This window comes from Coloeus monedula (assembly GCF_965178545.1).
Source record: "Coloeus monedula genome assembly, contig: HAP1_SCAFFOLD_68, whole genome shotgun sequence".
NCBI lineage: Eukaryota > Metazoa > Chordata > Aves > Passeriformes > Corvidae > Coloeus > Coloeus monedula.
Genome location: NW_028120823.1, coordinates 236,491 through 259,377, shown reverse-complemented (window position 1 = coordinate 259,377; position 22,887 = coordinate 236,491). Strand labels below are relative to the sequence as shown.

The 22,887-nt window shown below is 47.5% G+C and overlaps 1 pseudogene across 1 annotated transcript in view; it reads right to left on the bottom strand.

Annotated features, from left to right (window-relative positions):
- Positions 1 to 813: 813 nt before the first annotated feature.
- The window catches only part of LOC309585554 (epidermal growth factor receptor kinase substrate 8-like protein 2), a 122,990-nt pseudogene continuing 100,916 nt past the window's right edge, over positions 814 to 22,887 (bottom strand). Inside the window, exons 2-11 of the transcript in view lie at positions 16,138 to 16,212; positions 15,328 to 15,476; positions 15,056 to 15,182; positions 14,586 to 14,701; positions 4,904 to 5,015; positions 4,018 to 4,137; positions 3,020 to 3,167; positions 1,749 to 1,932; positions 1,210 to 1,342; positions 814 to 885 (exon numbers count right to left, since the gene is read on the bottom strand). The product of the transcript in view is annotated as an epidermal growth factor receptor kinase substrate 8-like protein 2 (transcript). The remainder of the gene's footprint in view (positions 886 to 1,209; positions 1,343 to 1,748; positions 1,933 to 3,019; positions 3,168 to 4,017; positions 4,138 to 4,903; positions 5,016 to 14,585; positions 14,702 to 15,055; positions 15,183 to 15,327; positions 15,477 to 16,137; positions 16,213 to 22,887) is intronic.

Here is a 22,887-nt window from a genome sequence, read left to right as displayed (position 1 = left end):
TCATTTCAGCTGTTCAGAGATAGCACTAGCTGGTCCATGGATTTAAGGAAGCAGCCAGACTTTGGGAATGTGTGTTGCCATTCTAGCCTTGTCCAACGAGGGGGCACAGGGGGACAGGACAAGGACAGGCAGTTGTCACCGGCCCTGTGCTCGTGGGCTGCAGGGGACACCTGCACTGAGGAGGAAATGGAAATAGAAAGGGTTAGGTTGCCCAGAGAGGTCATGACTCACCATTCCTGGAAGTGTCCGAGGCCAGGTTGGACAAGATTTGGAACAACTTGGGCTTGTGACAGGCATTCCTGCCCATGGCAGGGGGGTGGAATGGGATGAGCTTTAATGTCCTTTCCTTAAACCCAAACCATTGCAGGGTTCTAAAGCCTTATTCCTCTGGTCCAGGCTCCAAGCCTTGAGGCTGGCCTCTCTTGTGCTGTGTGCCACGCCTGCTCTGCCAGGGGAGAGTGGGGAGCAGGGGACAGCCCTCGGAGAAAAGCTTTGGGGGTCTTTTTTTGCTTGAAGCCAGCCCTTGTACATCCAGCCCCGTGTGAATCCTGCTCTGATCGCATGCACGGAAAATTTCGGTATAAAATGTATAGTTATAAAAAAAATACTTCATGCAAAATTAAAACACCTTTCCCAGTGGGACATGGTCTTATTGTCAACCCTTCCCAACAGTGTTCAAGGAATTGTCACTCTGATGGCAGCTGGACCCCAAGGGGAGCTCTGCTGCATCTGGCCTGGGCCAGGAATCATTGCTTTCATTCCCTTTTTTTCTGCACTACTTAGGGCTAAGAGCTGAAATAAAGCAGAGAGACTTTAATTTGCAGAATCAATCCTTTCCTGGCGGCGCTTCGTGATTTCTTGGAGCTCCGACTCCCCTCTGCTTTTCTGGAATGGAAACAAAACAGGCAGTTTGGATTTGAACTTCAAGCTGCAGTTAAGTGACAGTATTTAATTAATGCTGTAAAAGTAGAGCTAGTTTCACAGAGATAAGTGATATCAGTAAAAAGCAGATTAATTAGTGGAAACGTGGATCTTACAGATTTGCTCAAAAGACACTTCGGAATTTTTACGTGTGTTTTATTGCTGGTGTAGGTTTGGTTGCATTTTTTTTCCCCACAATTGTATTTTTTAAAATGCCTGTTTAATGAGCTATCTGACGCTGCTGGTACAGCCCCCATTCCAGCAGGAATTATCCAGAAAAATGCTTACCTCCAGCTGGTTTTTCTCCACTGTGATCTTGCTGTAGACTCTGTTTCCCTCATCACCGCACACCTTCTTCAGCTCCTCTCTGTTGAGGGAGAAGAGCTGAGCTCCGGTGAGGATGCCCAGGTGTTCCACGGTCCTGGGGAGACACAAAGTAGGGAGGTGACGATTGTGCTGCACGTGGCCTCGTGCCAGAGGTGAGGAGTTGGAGATGGGAGGCCAGGAGCTGCAGTGGGACCATATCACGGGGCCCTGGGGCTGTTCCAAGGTGGCAGCTGCAATTCCAGTAGCATTTCAGGCCTTGGATTTAGTTAGTTAACTGTTTATCTCCAAGAAAATATTTATACCAGAGAAAGGGAGTGACTTTGGGCTCTGAACATTCTGGTTATAGAGCCTGGATTGAACAGGGTTGAAATCTAATTTGCAACACAGGCTCTGTAAGTAAATCCAAGTGGCTTGTCCCAGGTGAGATGGTGCCGGTGGCCTCCCCCGCTCCTTCTCCAGGGAAGGACGAGCATTGCACGTGGCAATAGGGCAAATCTTACTCTTTGCTGAATGACTTGGCCTCCAGCCAGGCTTTGACTTCTTCAGTGCTGGATTCAAAGGTGAGGGGCACGAAAACTTGCTGAGGCTTTTCCACTTTGAAATTCCTGTGGGGAGGCTGAATTTTATTGTTTGTGATCTTCTTTAGCAGCTCGTCGTTCAGCTCATCCGTTTGGTGAATAAGTTCTGTAGAAACAAGTAGGGAATGAAAGCAAGTCTTCAGTCAAAAATGCCATTAAATGTTTGTGGGGAAACTGTAAGGCAAATGGGGATGTGGCTCAACATTCTTATTTAAATTCAGCCCAGAAAAGTGATTCCCATTTTCCTGTGCCCCTGTGTTGCCATTTATTTTGCTCCCATCACCCCTTGGCTGTTGCCTGATGTGGAAGCACAGTTCTGTGAGAATCTACAATTGGAGGTTTGGAATTGAGACCTTTTCAGTCCTCTCTGCTGCTTCTAGTCACTAATTTGCTGATCGCAGAGCTCCAGGTTTTGCTCCGCAACAGAACAGAAGCGGCAGGAAGCACAAACTGGGAATGAGCAACACACTCATGATGGGATGAGCTTGAAGGTCCCTTCCAGCCCAGGGCATCCTGTGCTTCTGTGAAAACTCCAGTGACTCTTCATCCAGTATCGCTTTCCCCATGAAACTCCTGAAGACTGTGGAGAATAACTCAGTGATACGAACAGATTTGTGTCCTTGTATTGTGGGGCTTCCTGTCGCCCCAGAAGGGCTCCTGCTTCCAGGAGTGGACAGGGTGGGATAAGGGGTGAGGTGAGCAGGGCCCCTGATCTCTCTCCTGCTCTGTGAGCCCCACAGCACGTGCAGGGTGAGGGAGTGATGCGGATCTCCTGTTTGGCCGGGAATTCTGTGGAACCACATGAAGGAAGCGGCCAGGCGGGCACTGTGTGTGTGCCGGGAGATGAGCAAAAGGAAGTGAGAGAAAGGGATTGACCTGAGCTGTTCCTTAGACACACTTAAACATTTTGGAAGAGAAAGGAAACTCTCTCCTTGGGAGGAGGAGGAGGAAGTTAGAACTGGAGGAAGGAGGCATGGGGTGATCACTTATTGCCCTGCTCGGCCCGGGCCGCCCGAGAGCCCCGGCGGTGTCACAAGCCCCAGGGCTGCTCTCTTGGCTCTTGTCCTGCCTGGAATGGCCTCCAGACACAGTGCTGCTCCATTGCTGTGATCAGTAAAAGGTGCAGGGGAGCCCCTTGGGCAGGTCTGGTCCCCCGAGCGCCCAAACCCAGGGGAGCCCAGAGTGGGACACACACGTGCGTTCTTTGGCGTCCTGTGCAGAGTGGCGCGACAACATCTCAGTGCCCCACTTATCCCCGGCGTAGCTGGCAGGCAGCTTGTGGGTTGGGCTGGATGGGCCATGGCCCCTGGGGCTCAGGTCTCCTTTGTACCTCTGGTTAGACTGGTTAGAAAGGGAAAGAAAAGTAAGAATTTTTTTTGGTCGTTTTTAATTTTCTTAAGCTTTCTGCCTCACACCCACGGAGGGACAAACTGCCGTGTTCTCCTTGTGCTGATGTGGGGCTGGGGAGACCTCAGGTGGAGCTGCATGGAAGAAGTTAATTTCTGGGAATGAAGAACCCAAAGCAAAGTCTGAAGTTTGCGCAAGGGAATTCCTAGTTGTGCCAAACGTGTTCGATCTCATTGGAAGGCAGAGCCTCACTGCTCCGTAGCTGGGATGTGAAGCGGGACCACTGCCAAGGGCCTGGAGCGGACTGGAAAGTTTTTTGACGTTTTGATTAAACTAGCAGGGATTTATCCAGAAGCCTGCTGGGCCGCCTTAGGCTTTGCCCAAACGCTGCAATACCAAAATGGGGAAGCAATTCCATGCTTCCCTAGGGTGTTTAGAACACTCCAGCTCCACATTTCTGCAGTGCAAGTTGCAGTATTCAGTTAATTCTCACTTAGATGGTGTTTCCATCTGCCTCCACTCCAGTAACGTGTTCCTGGTGCTGAACTGAACTGGCTGAGGGAAGTGTCCATCTTTAATTTAACCCCCAAGAAAAATCTTGATGTGGAAAAATATGGAAAGCAGGAGGCTGGTGCACAAATAGGAAGGATAGGCCTTATTTGGGAAGACGATCGTAGCAAAATGTGAATTTTATCATAGGAGACTCAGGAATCTCCTGGCTTTGTCTACTTCTGAAGGTCTGTCCTGATTGGTGCATAGTATCCTAAGAAATCAGGGAGGTCTAATGACAACATTATTCCCAGAGGCAGATTGTGCCCTGCAGCTGATACCAGTCAGGTATTACCTGACTACAGACCTGTTTGAGCTCTTCCAGTTTCACCACATCCAGGATATTGTATGGAACATAACCGGCCTGCCCACTCCGGTTGAGCAACTTCCACCACTGCTTATTATCTTCCAACACCTGAGAGAGGGACAAAAATAAATCTGCTGTGGGAAAATGGGATTTCAGGCATAAACAACCAGGATATAGCGGGGCCGAACCATCCAAAAGGTGAAGTTGCCAGAAGGACATCACTGAGGCCAGGAGCTCTAATCAGATCTGTTGCTCTCAGATGCAATCCAGGACTGAAACTTTTCCTGGAAAGCATCAGAATGTATCGTAAGGATGAACAGGAGAGCACCTCTGCGTGCTGAAGAACTCATAGTTCCTACATAATGTCCCTGTTTCTCCAGACCTTTTTTTCCTAATGACTGAGTTTCTGATGTCTTTTTGCATTAAAATAAATAATTAAATAAATAAAAAGCCACATTTTGCAGAGAAACCTTTTCCTCAGGTCACAGATCAGTGTCAGCCCAAGTCACGTCCCACCTTGTCCAGCTGCCAACAGTGCTGCAGTAAGAGAAAGGTTATGAGAAAGGTGCTTTTCAGAGAAAACAAATCCTCGTGGAGGAGGAAGTGGTGATAAGGAACCGACCCAGCGGGGGATGAGCAGGGCTCTAGAGCGAGTTGTTGTCCTCCCTCCTCACTGTGGTTAAAATGGGACCGATGTCTTTGAGCTGAGGAAATGACACAACACAGCACAGGCAGCCTGCTCCAGCTTTGGGTTTGAGCAAAGCTTTGTGTCACTGCTGAGATACCACCAGGGAAAATGGAGTTGGTGCTTGTTGCTATCCCGAGCTCTCTCCTGCCCCTGGGGGACACACCTTTTCCAGGAGCGGTCACGTACCTCCAGGATTTCATCCTTCAGCACCGAGAGCTCACTGGCGTTTCGCGCGGTGAAATCGTAGCGGATTTTGGCAAATCTCTTGGGCACAGCCACCCCCTGGGCCTCGAAATTCCTGCAGAAGAGAAGTGGCCTGAAGTTCATTAACCTGAGCTAGACTGTTGGAAGGACTCTGTGTGGAAGCTGGAATTGTATTAGAGGATCATCATAAACTAAAAATATATGTGACAATGTGGCCAGATTGCAATGAATCTAAAGACAGGACAGGGTTGGCTCGAGCTCACAGAGCTGCTGCCTCCAGTGTAAACTAACCGCCTTGTGAAAGCAAATGGTTTTTCACAGACATTATTCAAATAAAAGGGGAAAGGGGAAAAAAAACCCAACCAAGAAAAAAGGAAGGTTCCCATTAGCAAAAAAAACCTACATGAAAAAGTGAGGTTGTGAGCTATGGCCGAAGGGCTGAGTTTGGTGCTGATTCTCAATCAATTCAGCAAATGACAGTGCAATGATGCAACTGTTTTTTTAGTCAAATTTAGTCCTGATTCTTCACAGTAATTTGCCTCAAGAAAATGAGCCCCATATCCTTTGGTGAGTTCCCTGTTGGCTGAGGCCCAGACCTTCAGGCCGTGACTTCTCAACATACTTGCAGTGAGACTGGCTCCCTCTTAATTGCTTCTTTTTGAAGTATGGTTTGTCACTATCATCCTGCTGAAGATGAACAGGGCTGGTGTCTCATCTTCATATATTCTTCCCCCTCCTCCCCTCTCCTTCTTTTCCCCTTTTTCACCTCTAAATAAATTTCTTCAAGGCGATTTAACCCTGGGATAGTCTAATCCACTTTAGTCCTTCGTGGTCCACCCTCAGATAGATGTGTTGGCACAGAAGAAGTAAGGGTGTTCCTTTAGGATCTGATACTGTAATAAAGGGAAGAGAAAGATGAAACAGGCATTTCATGTTTGTCTGTTTTCTCTCCATGTCATTTCGTGAACATGTACTCACACTTGGCCAAGAGTAGTGCATTCAGACACTGAATATGAGTGTTGAAGAGGGGACTGAGAAGGAAGAAGCTTAGTGTTCTGCAATAGGAATTATGCTTTGGGGATTTTACGAATTGTTTCCCTCTTTTTCACCATCATGCTCTTCTTGCACACTTCCTTGTCTTTTGCTATTGAGCAAAAGTCTGGAGGCTCAGAAAGCCCAAGTTTCATCTGAGAAAGATTTCCTGTGTCAGAGAGAACGGAAGGGATTCTGTTTCCATCCTTTCATGCCAGGAAGGATGAACTGCCTGTATCAGGAGGTGCCGAATTGGTTCTGGGTGCTGCTGTAGCTCACAGAATTGCAAGACCCAGTGCTGCAGGAGTTCAAATAACAGACCGGTGGAAAGGCTCAGGGGCCACAAGCTGTGCTGCATCTCTCATGGACTTGCAAGGAACCTCTCCTTTGGTGTCTGTGCAAGTGCTGGCTGATGTGGGCACTAGGATTGCTCTTTTAATCAGGCAGCTCCAGTACCTTTCAGAAAAGAATTTTCATGGCACATCATGAGCCATTAATCTCTTGACTAACCATAACATTTCCTTACTCCTTGGTTTTACAGCATTACTCAAACACTGACATTTGTCATCTCACCAGCCATCTCCCTTGACCTCTAGCATCAGGCACTTGCAGGGGGAAGGATCTGGTCTCACAAATATTTTCATACTCTGATCTCTGTGATTTATTAACCATGAAGTTTTGCCTTCAGAACTCAAGATGCCATTTCAAATAATTTCATGTGCAAAAGTCGAGTTATTGGGCAAAAGGGATCCTTGATAGCTGGGTACAAAGGACAGCAGGACTGCTGTTGCTGTTTTCTTTTCAACTACTGTGCTTGCTGTGTGACCTTGAGGAAATAGGTTCACTGCAGCTTTATGGTTCCGTTTTTGCATAGGGAAAATAAGGGCAGTGATAATTGCTTTCAGTTGTAAAACACTTTTAAGATTTATGGAATATGAATGATTCTTACTAAGTGAAAAGTGTTGCAAAGCTGGCTTAGTTGCACACTGTGCTAACAAAATCCCGTATCAGCCTATTGACCCCAGCCTGAAACACTCATTAAAGTTTATAGGACATTTTGGTGGATGAGTTGAGGCAGTTGTTCTGCTGGAAATATCATACTGAAAGCACTTTTAAATCCATCATCCGCTTTGACTTTTTTCTCTATTAAAACTAAACACAACTGCTTGCTCTTTCCAGTTTTCTTAGTTTAGTTTTTGATGGGTAAGTACTCACTGTTAACTCAGCTTGTACCCCCATGGCATCTGAGACATTACAGTTCATTCTAGTCATAGCATAAACACACAATAGCTGTTGTACTGAGACAAAAAGAGTTATAAAACATGTAAGATATCCAATGGACTGGTATTAACTATCAAGTTGCATGGTCACTTTTGAATGTCAAATGTTCTTTTTATGGATACTGCATTAATTTAATTTGTGCTTAAACGTTAGCTAGGCTAGACATTGGTGTCTGAAAAGTTTACATATTTTTCCAATGTCAAAATGTGTAAATTTAGTATTAAAGAAACAAAACATATTTACTTGTACTAGAGGAAAAATACTTTCGTAGCAAAGAAATTAACTGAGGTGCTCTTTAGAAATAGGTCTGGCTTGCTTACAGAATTGTTGCTTATGCAGTAAAGCAGATCTACAGATGTTTTCTTTTTTTCTTCCAGATAAAACTTGGATTGTTTGAAAAGTGGGGAGATATTTCACCATAGTACAAAAGAAGATACAGAAGAGGAGAGCAGAATGAGAGCTTTGCAAGTGCCACATGCCTGCAGCCTGCTGTCTTTAGCGATGCTGTTCCTTCCAGTCACTGGAACGTCAAAACAAAATATCCCAAGACTGAAGCTTTCCTATAAAGGTAAACTTTTCAGTAGTTTTTCTGATTCTGGCACTTTCGTTTCGATGTGATACTGCCAGCAGTTCTTTTTGTATTACTAACCAGGAAATACATAATAGAAGCCTTAAAGATGGATGAATTCTGCCTCGGGGCAGTATTAAAATCTGGGTTTTTTGTTGTGTCGGGGCACATGTTTCTGAAGTATAAATGTCTTTTAAAAGTATTATTTCTGTTTGCTCCAAGAGGATGTTAACAGACTGTACATAAATTAGAGGGGAGTGGTCCTTGAAAGGCTCTGAGGTGCATTGGAGACATTCCTGTGTGGCTGGTGCGGATGATGTGACACATGGAGGACATTCACACCTTCCTACAGCATCAGAGAAAGTTGAGAGTGCTGACTCAAGTGTTTCAAGGGGACTGACATTTATTTTTGTAGTAATTCTTTTTCTATCACTAAGTGGGTATGTTAAACTCTTCATATGTGGTTTTCTTTCTCCTTGCCTCTTTGGATCACAAAAGCGTGATTCTCTGCAGAATTTCTTAGTCTTGTGTGTAGTTCTTGTTAAGAATGGTACCGTCTGAGGGATTTCAACACAGACATATTTATGTATTAATGGCCAATTTTTTAAAGAAGGTGGATTTCTTTTTGCTTTGAATGTACAGTACACCTCCACAGGCACAGAGATGTGTCACTGACACTTCCTTCTTTAGTGAAAACAAATGCTCTCCAGTTAGTTATGTTTCAGCTATGTCAGCACCTTGCCCTTAGGGGAGCTATTTCTGCTCTATTTTTCAAACTTATGTCTTCCTATGCATTGCAGAGTTACACTCAGGATGGTGTGATGGGACAGGCTGTAGAGCCTTCATCGGGGCTTATGATATGTTTATCATGAGTTTAACACCCAGAGAAATGTATTGAGTAAGCAGAATGACATGCTATTTATTTACAAGCTTCTCTTTTGCTAGCTTTGCATGCCACTGTGCATGCTATTCCACTGTGTATATAAATGTGTTTGGATGTGTTTGTGCGAGAGAGACAGAGGAAGCAAGATCAAGGGATCTTGACAACATTTTTATAAATTCAGGGAACAGTTGCACTCCCTGAAGCCAATGCATACAGAAACTGAAAGAGCTGACATGAGTTATGAAAGTTAGCAGTAAAACCCTCCTGACATACAGCCGGCCTTCTCACAGCTAGGCCTTTTGAGCTAATTCCCAAAAGCAGCATATACCATATGGCCATGGCATTTACTGTGGATTTGACGCTCACGATTAGTGAATTCCTCTCAACTTCAAAAGCAGATAGCCTTTGGCAAAATCCTGATGGATGCCTTTGGCAGGTAAAGAGGGGGAGAAAGAAAAATTAGTGAGGTCAACACAGGGGAAAAAAAATGGCTGAAATCTTAGTTTAAAATAGTGGCAGAGACCTGCTGGGAACAGTTGGGAAAATGCCTGAGCTCGTTTAAAAAGACAGTGAGCAGATGATTGATATTTAGGCCCTGACCCAAACTTTTCTTAGCAACTTTATAAACCTTTCAGTTTGGCTTGAGGGATACCGTTTCCTGTCCAAACTTATTCACCTATATCCCTGTAGGGGGGGAAAATCAACAACAGATACAGATGCAAAACAGCACATAAATCTTAGTTTTGAGAGCTGTGATGGAACTGAAAAGTCAGAAGAAAGAGAATTACCAGAATTTATTGTGCCTTGTCTTACTTTCTTGGGGGGTTGGAAGGTGTATATTTTTCCACATGGAACAAGAAATAATTTAATGCTGTTTTTTCACATTTATGTATTGTAAATGATTCCAGTATGGCGTATCATAATTAAACTATATTTTGCGTGTTGACAACAGAATATCAGATGTACTGAATATTTAATATAGTTGTGAGAATTAAGTCCACCTTCCTCCCCCCAAATCTTTCAGACAAAACAATTCCAAGGTTTCTGAGAATAAGATGTAGGAGAAATGAACTGTTTTGCCAGTTCTCATAAAATTGTTAGTCATGTCACTGACAAGTCCTGGCATCTCTGTTCTTTGGAATTCATACTTGAACTCTCATGAAGAGGAGAATACAGGGCTCTTTTCCTTCTTTATGGAAAACAGATGAGAACTGGCCACATCAGGCAGTTCCAAAAACCTGGTCACATGTGTCTTTGAAGGGAAGGTTTCATCTCCTTTCAGGTGCAATGTGCTTATGGCATAGCTCCATCTTCCCAGAAGAGCTGAGCATTTGCTGGGGCAGGAGAGCTGGAAGTAAGTGGGACTTTGCTCTGCAGTTACTGAAGCTTCCAGTTGCATCAATCAGTGGTGGATGGAGGAAGAGGGAGAGGGTAGGGTGGTTAAAGATGTGTCTATAACTGCAGGAGTGCTTCAATAAACCACAGCATGTCAAAGCTCCTTTGTGTTCAAACAGCAATTGAAATTTTAGACCTTCTCTGAATGGCAGTTATAGGTTTCCTTCTTCTCAAGGTTGTCATCTTAACGAATGGGAATCTGTGCAGGAAATGTTAAGATATTCCAGTGAGTGATGTTGGGATCAATGTAAAGTCATACAATGGATTTCCTTTATTGTTTGTCCCAGTCTAAAGATGTGTTCTAAAAAATTGTGCATGTATAAAACTAAAACTACACACAAATCAATTAAAATATGTTGTAGTACAGAATCAAAGTCATATATTTTCCACCTGTGTTAACCGAATACACTATGATCTTTAATCACATATCTCATCCTTTCACATTTTCCCTGATCCATTAGTTGAAAAATTCTCTTATTCACTCAGACTTAACGTTTAGATACTCGTTCATGTCATTGCTATCCCAGAAATTGTCACTCCTCTTGTGATGTTTTTAGGGTGCTCTCACTGCATATACCTTACTTATTCTGTGTATCTTAGATACTTCTACAAGATTGAGGTGCTTTTACTATTGCAGCTTTAATATTAGGAGAAGGTAACAAACTGTCTTCTAATAGAAGATTATGATCTTTAGAAAACCAGGGGATGATTTTGAGTAATATTCCATATTTTGACTCTCTTTGCCTAGTACTGCTTTCAGTCTAAGACCAACAGTGTGTATTTATCACTCATTTTCATGTAGCTGGAGATAACCTGTGACCTTCATCCAAACTGCAGAACTCCACAAGCACAGAAGTGATATTCAGCTTCCCTAAGCAGCACGTCCTTGTTGTCTGCTGCCTCATTTAACATCCTCATTCCAACCTCTAGAGCAGATGCAGAAGGTTTTCATATACCAGTCTAATTCATTAATGTCATTTTCAGGACAGCATCAGTTCTGTTACTAAAGAATGGAAGGCTCTTCAATTCATGTATGTTTAATTCATACAGTGTAGACAGTCTTGTTTCTGTTTGATCTTCTGAGTAATAATTTTTCCTAATTCATTGGGAGGTCCTTCCATAAATATCGTGTGTGTGTCTTTTTAGATTTTACTTCATAGGGAGAAGTAAAGAATAGCCAGACCAGAAGGTTGATTGCCTTCTGAGAAAAAGAAGAAAAAAAAGCAAATTTTTCTCAATTTGTGGCTATCCTAAAATTTTCCTGCCGAAAGAGAGAATCCTAATTGCAAATTTAACCCTATTGATTTGATTTACTTGGCTGCTTTTCATGGACATTTTAGTAAGTGTAGTCTGTGTTCTCAGTGAATGCATTTATATTACAAAAGTGTGCACCCTAGTTTCTTGGCTGGGGGGCATGCCCTAGCCCAGATTTGGACATTGTCACCAGTGACATCCACAAACATCTATCATTCCCGTGTGGGAATGTGGCCATTCCCCAGAGCAAGCCATGCTTACTGTGACAGCGGTGACTTGGTCAGAGGACCAGGAATCCTGCATTGTGACACAGTACAGAGGAATAAGCAGGACTGAAGGCAACGTTTGGCTTTTAAAGCAGGATTTACTTAGCACTGTTAAAAACGACTGTGGTAGTAATTTACATCTAATAAACAAAAGCATTATTCTCAGCTGATTTGTTTTTCTCCATATAGAATGAATTAAGATGCAGTCTCACTCTCACTGAAGTCATGGCAAGAGTTTTTCCACTGAAGTAAATTGAAGCAAGATCAAATTCACGCTCCTCACTTTTTTCATCTTACCTAAATAAACTAAAGACAGGTAGTTCTTTCTCCTCTGCTGAAGGATGACAGTGCTAAATCATCAGCTCCACATGGAAATTAGCCATGTTTAAGGATTGTTTAGTTTCACGCAGTGTTTTGCGCACAGGATTTTCTTCCCCCAGAGTGATCCATTCTTAAAACATGGTGAAAAAGCAAACAGAGAACATTTTGGTGCCAGGAATTCTTTTGAAAATTTGACTGGGTGAGTGCATTTCCTTAATGTTCAAAAATTATCCTTTGACCATGCTATTTAACAGTGTCAAGCATTCTGTTCTCTATATTGTTTTTGCTTTAAACCTGTTTCATTTTAGAACTGATGAGATGCTTAACTGTTGCATCAGAGCAGTTAGTTTGTTCAGTTTCAGTACAGCTGGCTTATTTCCATGTCATGCATCATTTAATTATACATATAAAACATAGTTAAAATTGTACAGCTCCATGAGCCTCACTTAAACTGTCTGTGGCACTGCAGTAATCCCAGTACCCTGACGGGGTGTTGCACAGCTGTGACTGGTTGGAATGTGGTAAACTGGTGATGTGTAAGAGAGCCTAGAAGTGAGCTTGCATTTTGCAGCTGTGCTTGCTCTACTGGAAGAGGAAGTTAAACCAGAAAAAAACTGCTCTTGTGGCAATATCAGCATCTGTAAATCTGAATGCTTAATGAAAATCAAGGAAAATGTGCTGAGTGAGGAAGTGGTGCTTTTCCCTTGTTTGTCATTTAATTAATTTTTGGTGGTTTGTTATTTCTCAGAAAAATCTATCTCAGATTCCTCTGTGGAAAAACATGAAGTGTTTATGTGAGAGTGAAGATCCTAGTATTGGATGATTGTCTAGATATGCAAAAGACTTTGCCTGTTTTGTCTCAAAAATGCTTTCTGGAGGCAGTGATCATTGACACTTAAAATGTACCCTAGCTTGAAGATGGATGGGCACTGCTGTCCATGTGTATATGCTGTCGACTGAGTATAAACTTGAAGGCATTTATTACATCTTAGTAATGGGAAAAGCAGCAAATTTCTTACAGACATTTTTTTCCTTTTTTAAGCTAGTGAACTTGAAGGTCAGATTCAACTATATGTTGCATTTTCTGTCATATAATTATCATATCTATAATGTCCTGAAGAGCAGCCTCCAGTCAGTGACATCAACAGTTTACACAGCAGTTGAACTAAGAATAACCTTGGAGAACTGACCCATGTCAACCTCTTATGAGTGTAAACTGTAGTTCACAACAGTTTCTGTTTTTTCATGATCACAGAAGGGCCTCAGTTGGATAAAAGAAGAATTGTGTTCAAAAAATACAAAACTATTCTGCTGAATGTTCACTTTACTGTATCTCAGAAGAGGAGAGGAAACAAAACTGAAAGAGTAATACTTAATAAAGTATTTTTGCTCCCTTATAAAAAGAAGGACAGGACAACATCAAAAACAGCTTCCCTAGAAGAATGCAGGGAAGATACATGATAAGTGGCATCAACTTGGAAGAGGGATCAAAACTCTTTCTTTGATTGCTTTTACTAATGACATCTGTTTAAGCAAATCCAATTCAGAGCAGTTTCAGGAATCCCAAACTTGTTCTCTTTCTGAGCACTATTTGGAGGGCATGATCTGCCTGACATCAGTGTCTGTCTAGCAGTGGACATCTGTGGTCACTATGCAGGTGCTCGATTCACATCCTGTTTCCTTTTCCTCCCTCCCCATTTCTGCAGTTCCATTTGTAGGTGAGTTCCCCAAAGAAGAGCTGAGGAACATAGGGGATGACTCTTCCGTACTCACAGTCCTTTGGAGATAAATACACAGAGATAGCAGAAAGAGTCAGAATTTCCTTTAATAAACCAGCGCAATATCAGACAGGAAGGGCCAGGAAGTGCTCCAAGAGCTAGAGCATTACACAGACGGGCTGGGAGGGCTGGGAATGTTCAGCCTGGAGAAGAGGAGGCTCTGGAGAGCCCTTAGAGCCTTTTCCAGTGCCTAAAGGCGCCCCAAGAGAGCTGGAGAGGGACTTGAAGAGCCTGGAGTGAAAGGACAAGGAGGAATGGCTTCCCGCTGCCAGAGGGTGGGTTTAGATGGGATATTGGGAAGAAATCCTTCCCTGTGAAGGTGCTGAGGCCCTGGCACAGGTTGCCCAGAGAAGCTGTGGCTGCCCCTGGATCCCTGGCAGTGTCCAAGGCCAGGCTGGACAGAGCTTGAAGCAACCTGGGATAGTGAAAGGTGTCTCTGGCCATGGCAGGGGGTTGGAACGGGATAATCTTTAAGGTCCCTTCCCACCCAATCCCTTCTGTGATTCCATGATTCCAGCATCTCTACACACATGGAGAGCCAAAGCGCAGTGCAGCATCTTTGGCACCTGATCCTTAAGGTCACTTTGCTGGGCTGATGTTGGGAAACAAGACCTATGGATGGACTGATGAAGTCAGTCAATATTTTTGCCTCCTGCGTGGAAAACACCTGCGATTCCTTTCCTTGCAGAGCTGCTGGGGGTTAAACAGCAGACAGTGCTTATGGGAATAAGCCCTCAGCTGATCTTTGTCTTCCCTTGGTGGTTATTAACAGTGGCAGGGAGTTGTCTCCAGGATGCCCAAACGTCCCAGTGTCACTGTACGTGTCCGTGTGCGTTCATGAGGTTCCGAGGCGGGAGCCAAAGCTCCGGGCGTGCGGATCCATCACCTATTTCCATGTGGAGTGATGTTCTGTTTGAAGGCATCCCCGACCTGTGTCTGCTCAGCCGTCTGGCCACGCTTGAGTGAGGAGTTCCAGTAAGGATATCCATTGGCTGAGGAGAGCTGGAAAGGCAGACATGGAGTCAGTGTTACCAGGAAAGGGGAAAGCTGATCGGAGAAAAGGAGAGGGATAGTGGTAGATGAGTCATGGTCTGGCAGATTTTGGTCAAGGTGTTCTCCAGGGAAGCCTGTGTCCCTGGAGCTCAGTTACGCTGTAGGGTGCTGTTGCCTTGGATTGGGAGAGGCTCATTATTGCTGCCCTTTTCCAGCCTCATTTGCTTTCTGTATTTAACTGGGGCAACCAGATCCAACTGAGTTTTGAGCCAACTACTTGTTGCATGCCACCACTACCCCTGCAGCTCCATTTCTCCGGAAAAGGGGGAGGGAGAGTGAAGAGACAGGGACACAGGACTAACCTTCCTCTTGCAAGTGTCCAATGTCTATTTCCCAGGGAGCTCCACGGAAGATTTCTGTGGGCGGTTCCCAGCCGTTGCGGAATTTGGGGATGTAGGTGGGGACGTTCGTGTCTCGGGGCCACTCGGCTCTAGGACAGAAAGTGGGAATATGAGGTGACATTCACAAAGAATGTGTCTTTCAGGGCATCCCCTGAAAGAAGAAGCAGGAGCATCAGGGAATCCAAGCATCCCGTCTGCGTGGGGAGCCTGGGGAGATGGCAGCTCTGTCCTTACCTGGATCTGGTCCATGTCTCCCCCAGGGAATCCCAGAGGTTTATCTCTTTGGGTGTCAGGTGTCCTCTCAGGAAATCGGTGGTGTCTTTACAAAGCAGTGGGCTGAGGACAGACGGGGCCAGCTCGGGGCCACCGCAGCTGTTGATGATCTGGGTCACACACAAACCACACAAAGAGGAGAGAACTTGCAGGAAACGGTCAAAATGTCAAACCAGGGACACACAGATGAGCAGGAAGCGAAGACAAAGCTGATCCTTGGATCAGCACAGTCACTGCAAGAAACATCAACCTAAGTCTTTGAAGGAGACTGGACAGTTCAAGGGAACATGAGATTTTTTTGGATTGGAGTCAAAGGAAGAGCTGATCTACAAATGAGCTGTTGTTACAGACGAGTGAAGTGTCAGAAGCTGACACTTCAAAAAATGGAAAGTATCTTGCTATTCCTTTGTGGCTCCTTTTCCAAGTTGGGATTTCTGCTTCCAAGCATTTTCAGTGCAAATACTGAGCCGTATTTGCCTGAAGGTGAGACCAGGCAGATTCCCAGTGGGGACTCCAGCTGGCTGCCCCTTTTGTTCACAGTAATGCCTTACTGACCCGGTGGAAGGATTCATATTTGCTGGGATTCCTGTATTTACTTCAAGCTTCAAACCGGATCAGAGGCCAGGAACAACCGGCATCACTTCTGGAAGTTCCTGAGAAAGCTGTGGCCAGGTATGAGCAGTTTTCCAACCCTGTTGCACAATCTATCTACTTGTAAGTGTGAACTAGAAATAAAAGGAGTTCCCAGTGAGACCTGGGAATAAGATTTACCAGTTCCAGCGGCCCGAAGAGGAAATGCACCAACTCTGAAGCACGGGGGTTTTGGATGTGCTTCCTTAGTTTGGCCTGAAAAGAGAACGTAAACACAGTTTAACCCTAACCTGAGTGTGCCTTCTCTTTTCTGTCACATGGGGCGAGTGTTGTGGACTGATGAGAACAGTAAGGGATGGAGGAGTAGGAATCATTCATTTTTATTTTGTGTCCATTTCTAATTCCCAGTGAATTTCAGGCGGGGGGGAATACCCTCTCTGTTAAATCAGTGCCTTTAAAGCTAATTTGAACAGACACAGAAGACCTTGGCTTATTTTGAAAGTCCTAGTGAGGAAGGGCCAGGATTGCTGGTGCTTCTGCCTCTTGCAGGGTTGAGAATCCCACTAGTTCCATGGATGAAAACAACAGGATAGGTGTTCTGAGGGTCCCCTGGCAAACTGCTGACAAGGGAAAGTCTCCACCAAGGTCTTGCCTGGGGCACCCGGAGCTGCCCTGGCCACTGAAAGGCTCCAAATCCAGTGGTATTTGAGGTGAGCTGTGGCAGAATGGAGGAGCAAACACTTGGGATTGATTTACTGCAAGAACTGGGTTTCAGTAACAGCAATCAGCTGAGCTGTGGTGAGAAACCTCTCCAGTTTGTGCTCCCATTCAGCTCCTTCTCCTGTCCTGGACTCCTGGCACTGTTGCCATGGGAGACAGGCTCCCCGCTCCTACCGAAATGCAAAGCATTTGAAATGCCGGAGATGAAACATTAATGTGGAGTGGGAAGTGCGAAACAACTGCTGGCAGCAGGGTGACCCAATGAACGGGCACTTCCCAGGGACTCGGCAGCCCCATGGTGAGGAACGTGGCAGGACCCCACCACAGTGTCCCAGCTCTGCTGCGTGCTCCACCCTGGGCTCTTGCCAGGAGATCAGCTGCTCCTTCTGATTCTGAGCAGGCACAAATTAGCCATATTTGCTTCTCAAAGAAAAGGCTGGAGCTTGGTATCCTGCTTTAAGGTTGTTTACAGTCTCTTGGTTTTCCTTATTAATAACTGCCCAGGAAGGAGCTTGTAGGATGTGTTCGCTGGACAAGTTTGGTCACAACTGACAGAATTCCTGCTGCAGTGGTGAGGCAGGGACTGAGCCTGGTTCATTGTCCCCAGAGCTCGGGTAGTACAGGACAGTCAGGCCAGTAAAGCCCCTGCTCAGGGCTGGGAACGAGATCCTGGCCAGCTTTCCCTCTCTGCCCCTCTCTGCAGTCCTGCTGGGCTATGTCGTGCCCTGGGGCCACTCTGCCGTTGCTCAAATGGCCAAAATCCACTCATCCAGGAGTGGGAAAGGGAGGGAGGGCACAGGAATTCATCTTAGGTGGTGAGGCCTGGAAATTTTCAAGGCAACAAATTGATCTTTGGATAATTACAGCAGAGCAGAGAACACGGTGCCATGGGCTCTGGCAGGGCTGTGCTCAGCTCTTTGTTCTCTCCCAGGTCCAAAAGTGTGACCAGTTCCAGCAGCAGCAGCAGCAGTGACAGCTCAGCCAGCGACTCCTCTGACAGCCAGGACTCCTCTACCTCCTCCGAGGACAGTGACAGTGAGGACAGCTCCTCCTCTGTTGAGAGTCTTTCTGAAGAATGGCTAAAAAGCAAAGGTCATGATAACACAGCAGGCTTAGTAAAGATGCAGACACTGAGTCCTTGAGCAAGAGGTTGCATAGATAACAGAATGTGCATTCAGATAAGTAAGAAGACAGAAACCATATGGAAGAGGAAGATAAGACCACCGTGTTTGCAGATCCCACGGAATAGCTCCCACCAATGAGGAGCTCGACTTTTGCAATATGTATGAGCTAATTAAAGGTACTATAAGTAAGTGTAGTTTTGAAAAAGAAATCGAGACTTGCTGAACATGATGCCTTGAGTGCTTGTCTCCCGCGACTCCACCCAACACTCCTCCTCCTCCCCCTCCTCCTCCTCCAGCAGCTCTTCCTCCTCCTCCGACTTCGACTCGGATCCGAGCTCCTCCAGCAGCAGCAGCAGCAGCAGCTCTGAGGATGAGCCCCCGAAGAAGAAGAAGAAGAAATAGCTGGGGAGCTGCAGGACTGGTGTGGAGTGGGGGACAAGCCCCTCCCAGGGGCTGGAGCACACGGCTGCCAAACATTCAATGGTCAACATTTCTACTGCTCACACTTTCCAAGTGTTTTGCCTAGTTGTTCCTAGGACATGGAAGGTATTAAATGGCTTCCTGAGACGTACTGAGAGAGTATTTTTGTGCTTTATCCTTTTATGGAAGATTTTACTTTTTTAGTTCCAAGAAAAATTTTAAAAAAATCTATCATCAGATTCGTTTCCATGAGCTGAAGTCCAGTAACCTGGATGCTTACATGCTGGAAAGCAAAAGCTTTTTATTGCAGGTTATGTTGTGCATCGTGTGCTGTTCCTCTGTTAATGACAGCTTCACTTCCATTGAGAAAATCCTCTCCAACTGTTAAAAGCAGAAGTTTTTCAGCGCTGCTGTGGAGCTGTGGCATTGTTGAAGCTGAATGCACAACGTGTCCCACACAGAGCCTCCCATCTCATCAGCTGGTGCCAAATGGATTCTGTGCTGCTGAGCTTGTGTTCCAATGGCTTTTCCTGATGCTTCCAGGTCCAGTCTTAAGTGCACCATCCAGCTGAGCTGTGTTGGTTTGTTACTGATCAATGGAGTGCTTGTCCTGCCCGCAGGCTCTGGGCTTTTCACTCCCCTGTGGCCTTGGCTCGTGCGTTGGAAGTGTTTGCTGAGACACAGAGTGTTGGTGGTGGGAAGCAGCAGCTCAGTGACTTGGGGCTGCTGCTGCTTTAGGAGTTTCATCTTTGTGCCTTTTTTTGTCAATTCGGTGTGCCCCAGTGAGACAAGGGCTGCAGTGGGTGTTCTGCAGAGCTCCAGCTCAATATTGCCACGCAGCAAAAGCAGAGAAATAATAACAGCCACAACTGGGCACTGTTCTCACTGGATGCTCAGTAAAAAAGAGACTCCTTGAAATAAAGGGCTCAAAGGAAAGTGTTTCCCTTTGCATGTGTGAAATGCAGGATTGCCGAGTGACAGTCTGCAGAAATTCAGTCATTCTTTGTTTGTGGGAACTGCCCTGGAGAAGGAAGTGAATGCAAAAGCCCCACAAGCCCTACAAAAGCAGATGCAGACAGGCTGCAGAGCAGGGATTGCTGGATGCAGAGTGGGAATTCGTTGTTCTTCTGGTGCATTGAAGCAGTTGCCATTAGGATTTTATTTGGTGATGCAGTCTCCTGAATTTCTTCTTGTCGGAGTGCCCTTTGTGGGGAGGGGGCATCACTTGTGGAAGAATTCTCAAGTATCTTGGTTTAGGTAGAATACAGTAACTAAAGTATTTTTAATAATTTTTATGGAAAAAGTAGTGCGTAGACTTCCTTTGGAATAAACTGTACTTCTTTAAATGTTTGTGCGTGTGTGTCTGTGAGCACTCCTGTGTTTTACAGAACACGCTGCAGACTGTAAATAAAACTACCAGAAAGGTGTTGAAGTCTTGTGGACTGAATGTACCATTTAATGGGAAAGGGAATAAATTATTAAGCAGCAGTTGCTAAGTGGATGCTTCCTGCAAATATCTGAAATCTTTGTGGTGTTTGTGTGCAGGTTTCAGCTGGAGTTGCCCTGGCATTGCCTCCCAGAGGGGCAGGATTGCTCCCCAGGAAGTTCTCCAGCCAGAAGTCCCTCTGGATCCAGATTATTTTTTTTAAAAAGTTTAGTTTGTCTTGGCTTTTTCTTTTTTTCCTGCCCTTTCTGGTTTGTCTCTCCATGTTCTTCTTTTACAGAGGAACCCCTCCCCAGCCTGGCCAGAGCCGCAGCCTCCTTCATGTGCCGCTGCCTCACTCGCTGCTGCTGGTGCTGGCTCAGGAATGTGCTCAAAGCCCGGCTAAGCAGGAATTGTTCCGGGCCTGCTCTGTTGAATCGCTGCCGCGGCGAGCAAAGCTGCCCCTGCTCCTTGAGGGGAGCGCTCGCTGCAGCCCGGCAGGAAAAGAGCCCAGGAAAAGCCGCGCCCTTTGCAGGAGAAGCGCTGGGAGCAGAGGGGAGAGCGGGAAAAGGCAGCGAGAGCAGCTGGGCGGGCGGGGCGGCATCAGCGCTGATCCCTCCGCGGGCAGGAGCGCATCACAAATAGTCCCTCCGGCGGATCACTCCGCGGGCGGGCGCCATCACCGCTAATACAAGTATTTATAAATTCAAAAGAACTCATTAACACAGAAGAAAGCAAGTATGCTTCATGCTGGGTGGGAAACATAGGGTCTAAGGGATAAGAATTTTAAAGTTGTTTATTTTATTTATTTTTTTTTTTTTATTTTATGAGAGAACTACATATCCCATGGCACCCACAGAGTTCAGGACGGGTAGAGAGGATGAAACAAACTTTAAAGAGAACCTTAACTGAATTAATAATTGAAACTCAAATGTCATGGGGTATGTAGTTCTCTCATAAAATTAAAAAAAAATAATATAAAATAAACAACTTTAAAATTCTTATTTTATTATTATTCCATGTTCTTCTCCCCCTCCTGGATGAGGAATAGGGGTCGGTATTTGCGGCTGTGCACTGTAAGGAAATAAACGAGGAGTGGCTGAACCTGCCATCGCAGGTGGCTGTGATCTGGCCACTGGAGGAGAGGGTGCAGTGGATCTGGGTAGGGTACTGCCAGCATGCGGGATGGGTGAGGGGTGGGGACCCAGTGCTGCAACCTCTGGAGGCAGATAATCTGCACGTTCTCTGAGTCGGAAATAAAGGTGACGAACAAAGTCATCCGAAAGCTGAAAGCGACGGTGGAAAAATGAGGGATCAGATGCCTGTTGTGGATTTCGAAGCTGTGAAGAAGGCATATGAGAAGTTGGAGTTGTATTGGTTGTTGTAAAAAAAGGAGATGAAGCTTGGGAAGATAGAGGAATGCTTTCTGAAGCTGTGCTGGTCACTATATCCTTCTCACTGAAGTGTTGAGCAGGCATTTGAGGATGAAAAAGTCCCATAAAATCAGCTGAATGTCCCTGAGAAGTTCGAGAAGAATGTGCATGAAATGGAATGTCTCGATGCGAGACGTCACTATTAATAACACGTGCTTGGTCCTGTTGTGATGGAAGAGGTGTCCACGTATAGTTGAGAAAGTCCTCTTTCTGTTCTGGAGATAAAATCGTATTTGTTTCGCTGAAATGGCACGGGAAACATGGTTCAGCATCGTGTGATTGTTGTGATAATCCTCTGAGTGGTGTTATCAGAGTGATGATAGGGGGTACATGCCGTGGTGACACGGCAGCTGTTGAAATGTCTCTGCTGTGTGTCCACGGCTGTGGCTGCGGTGCAGACGGGGGCTGTGTGGACACAGAGCTGGTAGGAGGTGTAGCTGCCGAAAGCTCCTAGGATGGAACTGCAGTAGCCGAACGAATTGCACTGCTGGCTGGAGGTGCTGTGCTTATCGGTCGTATCGGCGTGGCAGCTGAAGCGTCCGTGTGTGGCTGGAGGTGCCGGGCGGGCGGCCGGGACCGTGGGCGGGACCGGGCTGGCCTGGGAAGCGCTGGTGCCGGGCAGCGGGGCCGGGGCTGGGCTGGAAGCGGGGCCGGGGCTGGGCTGGAAGCGGGGGCGGGGCCGGGGCTGGGCTGGAAGCGGGAGCGGGGCTGGGCTGGCAGCGGGGGCGGGGCTGGGCTGGGTTGGAAGCGGGGCCGGGGCTGGGCTGGGTTGGAAGCGGGGCCGGGGCTGGGCTGGCAGCGGGGCCGGGGCTGGGCTGGAAGCGGGGCCGGGGCTGGGTTGGAAGCGGGGCCGGGGCTGGGCTGGAAGCGGGAGCGGGGCTGGGCTGGCAGCGGGGCCGGGGCTGGGCTGGCAGCGGGGGCGGGGCTGGGCTGGAAGCGGGGCCGGGGCTGGGCTGGAAGCGGGGCCGGGGCTGGCCTGGCAGCGGGGGCGGGGCTGGAAGCGGGGCCGGGGCTGGGCTGGCAGCGGGGCCGGGGCTGGGCTGGCAGCGGGGCCGGGGCTGGAAGCGGGGCCGGGGCTGGGCTGGCAGCGGGGCCGTGGCTGGGCTGGCAGCGGGGCCGGGGCTGGAAGCGGGGCCGGGGCTGGGCTGGCAGCGGGGCCGGGGCGGGGCTGGAAGCGGGGCCGGGGCTGGGCTGGAAGCGGGGCCGGGGCTGGGCTGGAAGCGGGGCCGGGGCTGGCAGCGGGGCCGGGGCTGGGCTGGCAGCGGGGCCGGGGCTGGGCTGGCAGCGGGGGCGGGGCTGGCAGCGGGGCCGGGGCTGGGCTGGAAGCGGGGCCGGGGCTGGGCTGGCAGCGGGGCCGGGGCTGGAAGCGGGGCCGGGGCTGGGCTGGCAGCGGGGCCGGGGCTGGGCTGGCAGCGGGGGCGGGGCTGGCAGCGGGGCCGGGGCGGGGCTGGAAGCGGGGCCGGGGCTGGGCTGGCAGCGGGGCCGGGGCTGACGTCCCGGGCAGGGCCGGGGCCGGGCCAGGAGCGGCTCGAGCCGCGAGCGGCGTTGCCGGGGTAACCGGCACTGAGGAGGGGCGGCCGATGCCGCGCCGCGCAGGCGTGGAAGCGAGGGCTCCCGAAGGCGGAAGTAAGGCCGGGATGGAAGCGGCGGGAGTGATGACGTCAGCAGCAGGCGCCGCCGTTCAAACGCGGAAGCGGCCGCGAACCCGGGCCGCGTGGGGATAGCGGGAGGGCCCGATGGAAGCTCCGGGACCGCCCCTGGCCGCGCGCATGGCTCATCTGATGGGAGGACCCCAGGCTCGGGAGGTAGG